Here is an 11,180-nt window from a genome sequence, read left to right as displayed (position 1 = left end):
GAGCATGTGTGCCAGCTGATGAACACACCTCTTTATGACTCATTGTCAAGTAATGGTGGCAGAATTCATTATCTCAATATTTCCTTGCCTCTCTTCCCATTTTTCTTGACCCCTCTATGCCTGGCCTTACATCCTGAACTTTCAAAGATCAGCACACTAATCTAAACAGCTGAACTAGAATGACTTTTGGATAGAAGTAAGAATCTGAACATCCTACTTTTCTTAAAATCCTAAATACTTCAGTCAGGCATGGTGGCACATGCCTTTCCTAACTTTACTCAGAAGGAAGATCTCTGTGAGCTCCAGGCCAGCAGGGCTACAGTGTATGGTGGTTTGAATAAGAATGGGTGCCAATAGGCTCTGATATTTGAATTTTTTTTTTGCCACAAAGTGTTTTTATTTTCATCAATCATACAAATAATTTTCTATAATATCCCAGGGCAAACCGGTGAAATTTGGCAGGCCGATTAGTGGAGGGGTCCCCTTCAGTGACCTGCGGGTCGGTGGCATCGGCTCAGAGTGCCCGGGTTTCACAGTGCAGCTTGTGGCTCACATCCATCTTGCAGGTAGCTCTTCCTCCACATCACTAGGTGGTCTTGGAGATGACAGGGTGGGGTGGGGTGGGGTGGGGAAATCTTCCTAGGCTTTTAGGAGATTTCACTCCTCCTTTCCTGTTCAATGGTCTCTTTGGTTGGCAGGGTGTTCTTCTCCTGCGTCTCGGTTTTCTTCAGCTTGGCCTTATCGAAGCTGGAGATTTCCCCCATGTCCCGCTTGTCTGCCATTTTCTTACAACTCGTGGATTCTCTCTCCGAGCTCGCGCTGCAGGTGCTCCCACTCTCGTTGCTGCAGCAAGAGACCGATATTTGAATTTTTACTCAGCAAGAATTGACACTATTTGAAAGGACTAGAAGGATTAGGAGGTGTGGCCTTGTTGAAGGAAGTGTGTCACTGGGGCTCAGCTTTGAGGTTTCAAATGCCTTTATCTACCAAGCCGAGAGTCTCTCCCTCTGTCTATGAATCATGATCTAGCTCTGAGTTACTGCTCCAGCACCTGCCTGCTGGCCACTGTGCTCCCTGTCATGATGATAATGGAGGAAACCTCTGAAAATGTAAACAAACCTCCAGTTAAACGCTTTCTTTTATGAGAGTTGCCTTGGTCATGGTGTCTCTTCATAGCAGTAGAGCAGCGACTAAGACACAGTAAGAACTTGTCTGAAAAAAAAATGTTTTTTAAGTTGACTGGGGTAAAGAACAGGTAGAGAGGGGTCAAAGCATCAGGAGATTCCACAGCATGGCTTCAACCAGTACAGAGACAATGTGAGTTACAAGGATTGAGGATGTGGGTAAAGATTTATGACAGCGTTAAAGGCAGGAAAGAAACGGCAGGGTCAAGCCAGGTGGTACTGACTCACACCTTTAATTCCAGCACTTAGGAGGCAGAAACAGGTGGATCTCTGTGAGTTCGAGGCCAGCCAGGTCTACAGAGCAAGTTCCAGCACAGCTAAGGCTACACAGAGAAACCCTGTCTCAAGAGGAAAAGAAAGGAAACACAAAGAAAAGAAAAAGAAAAAAGACTTAAGGTTCTAAAAAACAGATTATCTCTACAGAGATACTAAAACCGATTTTACTTTTCTGCCACTTCAGGGAAGATTACACTGAAAATCAGATCTAAGACCAAATTCTGAGGTTCCCAGGTCAGCCACGAAGATGCCACACAACGCTGAAAATAGGCTACACAAAGTCAGAATCCTAACAGGAAAGTGCGACTTGAGATGGAGACATTGAGGGAAATGAACTTGAGAATCTAAAACCCTCAAATCCCTATAAACCCCCTTTCTCAGAGACGTATGTCACCTTCGCCAGAGGAGGGAGGCTAGACCCTGCTTCCCTAGGAAGTACACCATGACCTCGCCTGTAGCAAACCTCTCAAGATGACACTTGTATTTCTCAACACCAGCTAACCTCCTCAGCCCTTTCATCTTTCAGTCTGCCCTAATTAGCTTTAATGGTCGATTTAACAGATCCTAAAGTCATCTGGGACGTGGGTATCAGCTGAGGGATTCCCCAGATCAGATCAGAATATGGGCATGTCTATGGAAGATTGTCTTGACTGTTAATTGATGTAGGAAGGCCCAGCCCACAGCTGGAAGCACCACTCCCTAGTCGGGTAGTCCTGGACTGTATCAGAAAGCTGCTAGCTGAGTATAAACCCACAGGCAACAGTACTCCATTGTTTCTGTTTCAAGTTCCTGCCCCAACCTCCCCCAGTGATAGACTGTGATCTGGAAGTGTAAGCCAATAAAACCTTTTCTCTCCTAAATTGTGTTTGGTCACAGTGTTTTATCATAGCAATGAATGACGTCACAACATAGACTGATGGCCATAGTCAGATATTAATAAGCATGGAGACATAAAATCCCTGTTGCAGGAACAAATTAACCAAAGAAAGCGTTTGGATTTTGAAGGCAACCTAGAATGGGCTTCTTCTCTAGTTCTGAGTTGCCCCAGAAAACCACCAGTTTGAGAAGCAAATCTAAATTGTGGTTCCAGTACATACTGTGTTACTTTGGCCGTGTGACCTACAGAACCAACAGTGCTAGTGGTATGCGTGGTGCATAAGGATGGGGTACTCCTTAGTGGGAGAGTCTGAGCAACCCTTAAATTCTAGACCAGGACCAGGCACTACGGTACAGACTTCCTGTCTGAAAATAACTCTTAGCATCTTGTCAGGCCCCAGGGAGACAGAAGAGGTGGGCGTGGTCACATTGCCGTGCAATCTTACTCTCTAGAGAGGCAGATGCTATGTCATCTACAAAGAAGGCAAGTCTACCAGGGTATACAAGTTGTCTAATACACTGACGATATTTCATCTGCTTCAACCACACTTTCATTTCCCCACATCTGGCTCCCACCTCCACAGTCTATCTTAAACCTACAATTTTTACTCCCCTTGCCTCCCCATTGCCATGCCTAGGACTCTCGTGCATTTTAAGCATCTATGGGTGAAAGACCAGACATAAGGCAAACTGCAGAGTCGGTGCAGGGGGTTCCCATTGAGTTCCTTGTGATCTTTCCCCATAATAAACAGACGATGAACAATGATTCTTTCTGAATGTTAACTTCAAAGGTCGGCTTGTGGTCAGGCCATTCTTGTTCCCAGACACTGCTGCCAGCAGTCTTTCTGTTTGTGTGTAATGTGTCTGCCCTCCTTCAGTCATCTAAATCACCCTGTCAGTGGTTAACACACCCAAAACAGGTCCTTCCAGGTCAGTTCCGGGTTGTTCTCTAGCATTTTTGATCAGCATTTGGTTTCCAAGATGGAAAGGGTGAGCTGGGAATTCTAGTGTTGGGGCCAGATCAAGAAGACTCTATAACCTAAGAGAAAGCAAAGTGAAGGAGAGACCCATCACATAATTTCTGAAAGATCGACATTAGTCTCTATGGTGGGGAGTCAGTGCCCCCCCTATATAGAGCAATGCACACAGCATTTCATAAGACAATGGTCATGGGTCCTTTCCAAGGGGTCATATGGGTTCTAAGAAAAACTATCGGTTACACACTTGGTCCAAGGCAATTTAATCTCTAGGATTAATTAACTTGACGTTTAAAGCTCTGGTTCATTCTTTCAGCCGAGGAAAAAAGGGGTGTCAAGGAGTGCAATAGTCTGACTTTAGTACTTAAATCCCCACAATGGCCACCATCATGTGAATATATATGTCTTTTAACCAGGTCAAATTGTAATGAAACTCACTCTACAGTCATCTCAATCACGCTTTCAGCAAGGCAGTAGGAGTGGGGAAGGTATACTGCCTGCTACCACCAGTAAACATTTCCACTCTTTCACCTGGGCACTTTAGAGAGGTCTCAGCCCAGAGGACCTCCCATCCAAGCTTTGTCTTCTCAATGTTTTTTGTTTCTTTAGGCAGGTCATCTATTTCCTATACATCTGCTGAGCAGTGGCAGAGACCACACACACACACACACACACAACAGGGACTTTTAAATATGGCGTCCTATGTCCCTAGTGTCGCCCCTTCCTACAGGATGTACACTGGGTTAGGTCTTAACCTCTAGAGACTCTGCAGCCTCTCTGAATCAAGAGGCCAGTGACTAATCAGAGGAATCCCATTGTTCTCCTGGAGGGTTGTCCACTCTCAACCCTCTGACCCCACTGACTAGGGCTCCCATGCCGTGTGTGTTGAACAGAAAAACCATAACTTAGATAAAGCATAAACAAAACAAACAAGACACATAGATAGATAGATAGATAGATAGATAGATAGATAGATAGATAGATAGATAGATAGATAAATTTAGGCTGGGAAGATGACTCAGCAGCTAAGAGCACTGATTGTTCTTCCAGAGGTCCTGAGTTCAGTTCCCAGCAACCACGTGGTGGCTCACAACCATCTGCAATGGGATCTGATGCCCTCTTTCGGTGTATCTGAAGACAGAGAAAGTGTACTCATATACATAAAATAAATAAATAAATCTTTTTTAGAAATAATAAATCTTTGCTATTGTTGTGACTCAGTTTCCCCAAGTGGTTAAAGCCCCCAACAAAATTAGAAAAAATGCAAGTAATCACCCTGACATGCTGACATGCGCTCCCAGTCCCCGAAGACAGCTAATGCTGCTGTGAGTGGGTTGGCAGAGCTTCGGGAATTCTCATGATCTTTCCTCATCACACAGCATTATCCTTCAGTGTCAGCCTCCAAAAACCCTGTACACTGACTCTGCTAAAACCTTATAAAACCTGCTGGTACTTGGATGTCAGGTGTCATGGCTTTGTTCATTTGTTTGTTTGTTTGTTTGTTTGTTTTTCATTCTTAGGATAAAAATCTTATTTTATCATACAAAATCCATCCTTCTCCCACATGTTCTTTTATTTTATCCATTTTCACCAAAAATATAATCTCATACTTACAGCCGTCTGAGTGATTTCTTCTATAACTTCTTACTGTTTCTTTTTGATTCCTGCAGAGATACTTTGACCTCTTCTTTTCCTGCGTGTGACCCATTACTTGCCTCTGCTCCTTCATCTAGCTTGTGCTTCGAGTGTGATATTGGAAAGGCGGACGGCCTTGTCTCAGTCTTGATGTTAATGGGATTGCTCCATGATTTTCTCCGTGTAGCAGGGTGGGTTTGCCCTTTGCCTTTACTGCTGGGAGGTTTGTCCCCTCCAGTCCTAGTCTCTCTCGGCCTTCTGTCATAAAGGCACATTGGATTTTGTCAAAGGCAGACGAGATACCTACGCCTCTTCAGTTTCCTAATCAAGTGCTGGATCCCAGTTACATTCGTGTCACACTGGCAAATTAACGTTACCTTACACAGACTTAACTGGGAAGAACGCTTTCCTGTTTGAAGCTTCAAACAAACCTCTTCTTGGCTTGGTCCTCACACCTCTAACACTCCCTTTTTTTCCTTTCCTGGGGTCTCATAGAGCCTGAGAGTTAGAGTTTAAACTTATAAGAAACCTCCAGTGCATGTGTGTGTGTGTGTGTGTGCGTGTGTGCATGTGAATGTGTGTGTTTGTGTGTGTGTGTGAGTGTATGTGTGTGCATATGTGAGTGTGTATGTGACTGTGTATGTGTGTGTATGAATATGTATGCATGTGTGTGTTGTGTGAGAGTGAGTGTGTATATGTGTGTGCATGTGTGTGAGTATGTGTGAGTGTGTGTGTGAGTGTGTGTGAGTGTGTGTGAGTGTATGTGAGTGTATGTGTTTACATTTTAGGAAGTTTACATTTTAGGAAATCTTGGCACATTATCAATGACCCTGAGTGAAGGAATGCTTTTTTTTTGTAAACAAGAAAAGGCAGAAAGAAAAGTACACAAGGAACCCAAAGTCTCTACATGTTGGCCCTGTAATTGTGGGTTTGATGACAAAAGACATCCATTCCCCTTGTTCTAACCAGGATGGAGAGGGGCATGCAGAATTGGCCAGAGGAGTAATTGTTTTCCCCACCACATCTACCTCAGTTGACTTCTGACTCTGACTGGCCAGCTGTCAGTTACAAAGCGCAGTGTTAGCATCCCTTGTCCTAAGGGCTCGTCTGTGTCTAACCCCAAGCACTTTCTCATCAAACACTTCAGCCTTTCCAGGGATTCTCGCCCTGTTGAACCCTCAGGCCAATGCCCTCATTCTCTTAAGGTAGTTGTGAAGGCCCTTTGTGGGTCTCACTGCTGCTGTGCTGTGCAGGCTGTTGGTTAGAGGAATGTCGAGGGAATCTTTTTCACTGCTCCCAGATCCTTCTCCTTGTGTCAGAAGGTCTCGTCCCAGAACCTTAAAACTCACACTAATGGATTCTTGAGGGAATGTTAAAGGGAGCATTTCAGTTCTCCTTTACTCTGTCCTCCCTGTAGTTACTCACTGCCCCCCCAACAGACTCACACATATACACACACACTCACTCGCACACATACTCACATACACACTTGCACACACACTCATACACACTTGCACGCACACTCACACATGCACACACATACACACACTCACATGTACATACACACACACTCACATATACACACTCACTCACATACACATACACACACGCACATACATGCACACACACTCACACGTACACACACATACACACACACTCACATGTACATACACACATACACACTCACTCATACACATACACATACACACACTCACACACATGCACACTCACACACACACTCTCACATACACATACAAACACACACACACATGCATACATATTCATAAACTCATACACATACACACTCACATATGCACACACATACACTCACACACACACAAACACACATGCACACACTTACATGCACTGGAGGCTTCTTTTATTTCCCCTGGTGTGGGGCAAGTGGCTGGTACCACCAGGCAGAAGAACTGATATGGCTGAGTGAGCTCAGACCCCATAAATCCCAGAACTGAGAAGGATAGGAGTGGAACCATTCCCTGCCTACCTCTATCTGCTCTGAAACTATCTGCTCTATACCCCACTGAGAGGAACAGGACCATCAGTCAAGTAGAGAAAGCACCTGGAGCCCTTCTCCACGCAAACAGAGCACCACTGACATCTTAAACTAAGCAAGAGGAAACACCTACCCCTAAGTCCCACCCCACTCCTCAATGTATGTAGTCCCTGTCCACGTGGAATAAAACACACACGTTATTTCACAGAGGATTGTCTGAGAGTGGCTGTTTTATTGAGCTGTAACACTTAGGGAAGAGTTCTCTCTCCCGAAGGCTTCCTCGCTGGACCTTGGACCCACTTAGCAGGCCAGGCTCACACCGCTGCCACCCAAGACACTGCCGCTGTAGCAGGACCTGCACTGCGCAGGCTGCTCAAACCTCATCGCTTCTCTTCAAATAGCTGTTAACACTTCCGGTTTTCACAGCCAGACCAATCAAGACCCATGGAACCTGGTCATCCAGGATCTGTCCGCTTCACCCTTCCGGTGGATAGAAGACGACACCCTGGACTTTATGTTTCCTTCTTTCAGGGTAATCTTGTAATTCTTTGACATCTCTGTCTCGTTCTCGTCCTTCAGATATGCCTGACCCCCAAGACAGGTCCAGACAGTCCAGTCTTCTCAGCGCGGTTCCTGCATGAAGTTGCCTGGTTGCCTTGGGGCTTACTTTGGCCCTTTCTCCCTATGTTGCCGATTTACCTTTGATTTCCAGCTCCCAGTATTTCCGGAGCCAGTGCCACCGTACAAGGCAGTCTTCCAGGATGGGACTCAATCCCTAAGGCTATAGAGAGAGAGCCCCGGGTTTGGTGCCAACTATTAGCAATGGAGTTGGGGTCTTAGGAAAGCCAAGAGCATTTTGACAAGGCAAGGGGCTTTATCTCTGCAGAAGAGCGAGTAGCAGGGTTTAGTCCAGCCAGAAGGGACCCCGCTGGCTGTGATCCCTAACGTGCAGGGACCCTAAGCTGACTTCAGGGGATCAAAGTTCAGCCTCATGTTCTCGCCACATCAGCTAGGACAGAGCTCTGCATCTGATGATCAGAGGGCAGCCCCGAGCACAGATCTCAATCTTTAGGAAATGCTGACTTGGGAGAGACTTGCCAAATGGCATTTTTACAATTTTTTAATCGTGCTTTCCTTGTCTTATTTAACCCTTTGGTGGAAAGATGGCACATTCCTTTTACATTCCCCACAATTATTCACAGAAAGCAATCAGCCACCAGCCAGTGGCTACAACACTTACACGTCAGAGCAGGTAGCCACTCACCCTCCCTAGAAGTAACACCAACTCCAGAGGAAGGTCTTTTTCAGTAGCGGACATTACAGACAGACAGACAGACAGACAGACACATACACACACACACACACACACAAAATGCATACATATATAAAAATATGCATGCACATAGACACACATATATATACATACAAACATACACATATACATATGCACAAACACATATATACACACAAACATGCACACATCTATACAAGCATGCATACACACACACACACCCCTGCTGTGGCAAGATGTCTGGGGCATTGCAACAATGTGTTGGCCTTGTGGAGAAATGAATGAACATAGAATACGTGTGGGAAGTTCAGGAACTCTATTAAATCTCTCCTGTCTTTTCCTCAGCTGCAGCTGGAGGACAACCCTTCTCCCGCTGCACTGTAATCCCAGTCAGACACACCCACATATACAACCTCCCCGATACCGCTTCCTTCCGTGTTCTTCTCAGGTTCAGGTTCTTTCTATTGTTAAAGCAGACAGAGAACCGTATTATTGTATTGTGCTATCACCCCATACAGTAGGGTGTGTAGGAGACAGTACTATCTAAATCCATTACCCCAGAAGTGACAGCTAACCTAACCTAGCGCAGACAGATGGAAAGCAATACTCGCTGCTTCCCATCCTGGCACATAAGAAACACGTATGTGCCTCTCCTTCCTGACCCCTGGAGTCTCTGTCTCCATACAATGTACAGGGCAGTCCCATAACATGGAAGAAGGCTGGGGCTCTAAGTGCTGCACGGGCCTGGTGTGCATCAGACTTGTACATAAACAAGAAAGGTTGTCATCTTGTTAAACCACTGAGGGTTTGAGATTATTTCTAAAACATCTAGCTTGCCCAGAAACAAACAGGAAGACAGGTGTGCACTTTATGGATGTATTTTTTTTTATGTTACATGTATGGGTGTTTTGCCTGTATGTATGTCTACACACCATGTACGTGCATTCCCACTGCCAGAGGTGGCCAGAAGAGGAGATGGGTTATCCCGGAACTGGAGTGATAGATGGCTGTGAGCCACCATGTAGGTGCTGGTAACTGAAGCTGTGTCCTCTGGAAGAGTAGCCAGCCAGAAGCTGGCAGGCAGTAGTGCTAGCTAGTCTCATCAATTCACCAGTACTCTTAACTCTCCAGCTTAGGTGTGTGGTTTATTAAGAAGAATGTGTAAAACCCAAGAACCAAAAGAATGTGTGTGTGTGTATGTGTGTGTGCGTGTGTGAGAGAGAGAGAGAGAGAGAGAGACTGAAGAGATGGCTGGGTTGCTAAAAGCACTTGTCTTTCAAAAGACCTCAATTTCATTCCCAGCACCCACATGATGGTGTACAGCCAACCATTAGCTAGCTCTAAGGAATTCAACAGTGTCTTCTGGCCTCTGAGAGCACCAAACTTGCACATGACACACATACACACATACAAGCAAAACACTCAGTCACACACACACACACACACACACACACACACACACATCTAAAAACTTTTTAAAAAACTATATTGGTATTGAAAAAAATCACCTTGTTTTTTAAGCCAACACATCTAGAGGGTGTTCCATGGCTCAGTCATCCCCACCCTTGGTCCTTCCTGAACATCACTTAGTATCTCTGAACATCTGGTTTATCTCTGTTAAAATGAAGAGGAAAACAGCCATCTTGCAAGCTGATTACAAAGATGAGAGAGAGTATTTCCAGTGTGCCAGGTGCAGAAGCTGGCAGGCGGCAGTGCCCGGTGGGTGAGCACCTCGACTCATCAGTTCGCAGAAACGCGAGGTAAGGAACATCAGAGCCAGGGTCAACGCCCGGTTTTCCAAAGGTGAGCCCCAATCAGCCCCTACCGTGCCCTTGCTTTCTCTGAATCCTGCTTTGTGCTGCTGCCAAACAACCACCTGTTCATTATAAAGGCACCCTTGTTAGTTTTTCAGGAGCAGGCTGCGAGTCTCTTCTGAACATTCTGCCAGCTCATTTTATAAGGGCTGGGATGAAACCTTGGGCACCGTTTATATGATATGGAGTGAATCGTGTTATCACAGAGTTCTGCTGCACTTGGAATAGAGGTGACAGAGGGGTCACAGACAGAAAAAGGCATTTCAGGAATGGGGAGCGGCGGGGGGGGGGGGCGGGGCGGGGGTTGTGGTCTTAATCGGCTTTAAACCTGCCTGGGTCTCACTGCGCCCCCTGGTGGCTGAGAGTTGAATTGGGTTTGTTTGTTCCTACACTCACTGGGGATGGAAATTCTCAGGCTGGATGGAGCGTGGGAACCTCTTCTGGTGAAAGATGCCAGGAATCAGCTTTCCGCCCACCAGCTCCATAAGAAGGGTCAGGGAGGAGCCAGCACAGTGCACAGGCAGAGACTAACCTCAGGGTTAGACTGCTTGGAGCCCTCAGAGTGATAAGAGTCTCCCTCCAAAAGTGTACAGGGAGAGAGAAGTGGGCTCTAGACAGACAGGGGTATGGAAATGACTACAAATGAGAAGAAATGGGGGCAGAGAAAAGCTAAGAGGTCTTAAATGGATGCATAATCCTGGTTACATTCTGACCACTGGAGGCGGGGGAGGGCGTCATTCATCTTCCAGAAGATACTGGGAGCTAACTTTTTCTAGGTAGGTTGTAGGCAGCTCCACACACTGCTGCCAGGCTAACCAAGCACGTTTTACCTGCTATGCCAGAGGAGTGAGCAGACTAGTCCCCGGGGCCAAGGACACGGTACTGGTGAAGAGAGCCTGAAACCCTGCAGCCACTGCCACGATGCAGGGACTCACTCCTGGCAGGGAGCTTTCCTGGACTCTAGAGCAAGAAGTCCAGAGAAAAGGTTGCACTTTTTAAAGGATTTTGGAAAAACTGAATTACGCCAAATGAAATAGCTTTCTGTGTCAAAGAAATTCTTGGAACTGCTTTTCTCCTTCTCCTGCTCCTGCTCCTGCTCCTGCTCCTGCTCCT

At 46.0% G+C, this 11,180-nt stretch overlaps 1 pseudogene; it reads right to left on the bottom strand.

Moving 5' to 3' along the window:
- Nucleotides 1-647: 647 nt before the first annotated feature.
- LOC110285116 lies at nt 648-795 on the bottom strand (annotated as a pseudogene).
- Between the last annotated feature and the right edge of the window lie 10,385 nt (nt 796-11,180).

The sequence above is a fragment of the Mus caroli genome, chromosome 18 (genome assembly GCF_900094665.2).
Source record: "Mus caroli chromosome 18, CAROLI_EIJ_v1.1, whole genome shotgun sequence".
Taxonomy (NCBI): Eukaryota; Metazoa; Chordata; class Mammalia; order Rodentia; family Muridae; genus Mus; species Mus caroli.
This window is presented reverse-complemented; position numbering and strand designations above follow the sequence as displayed.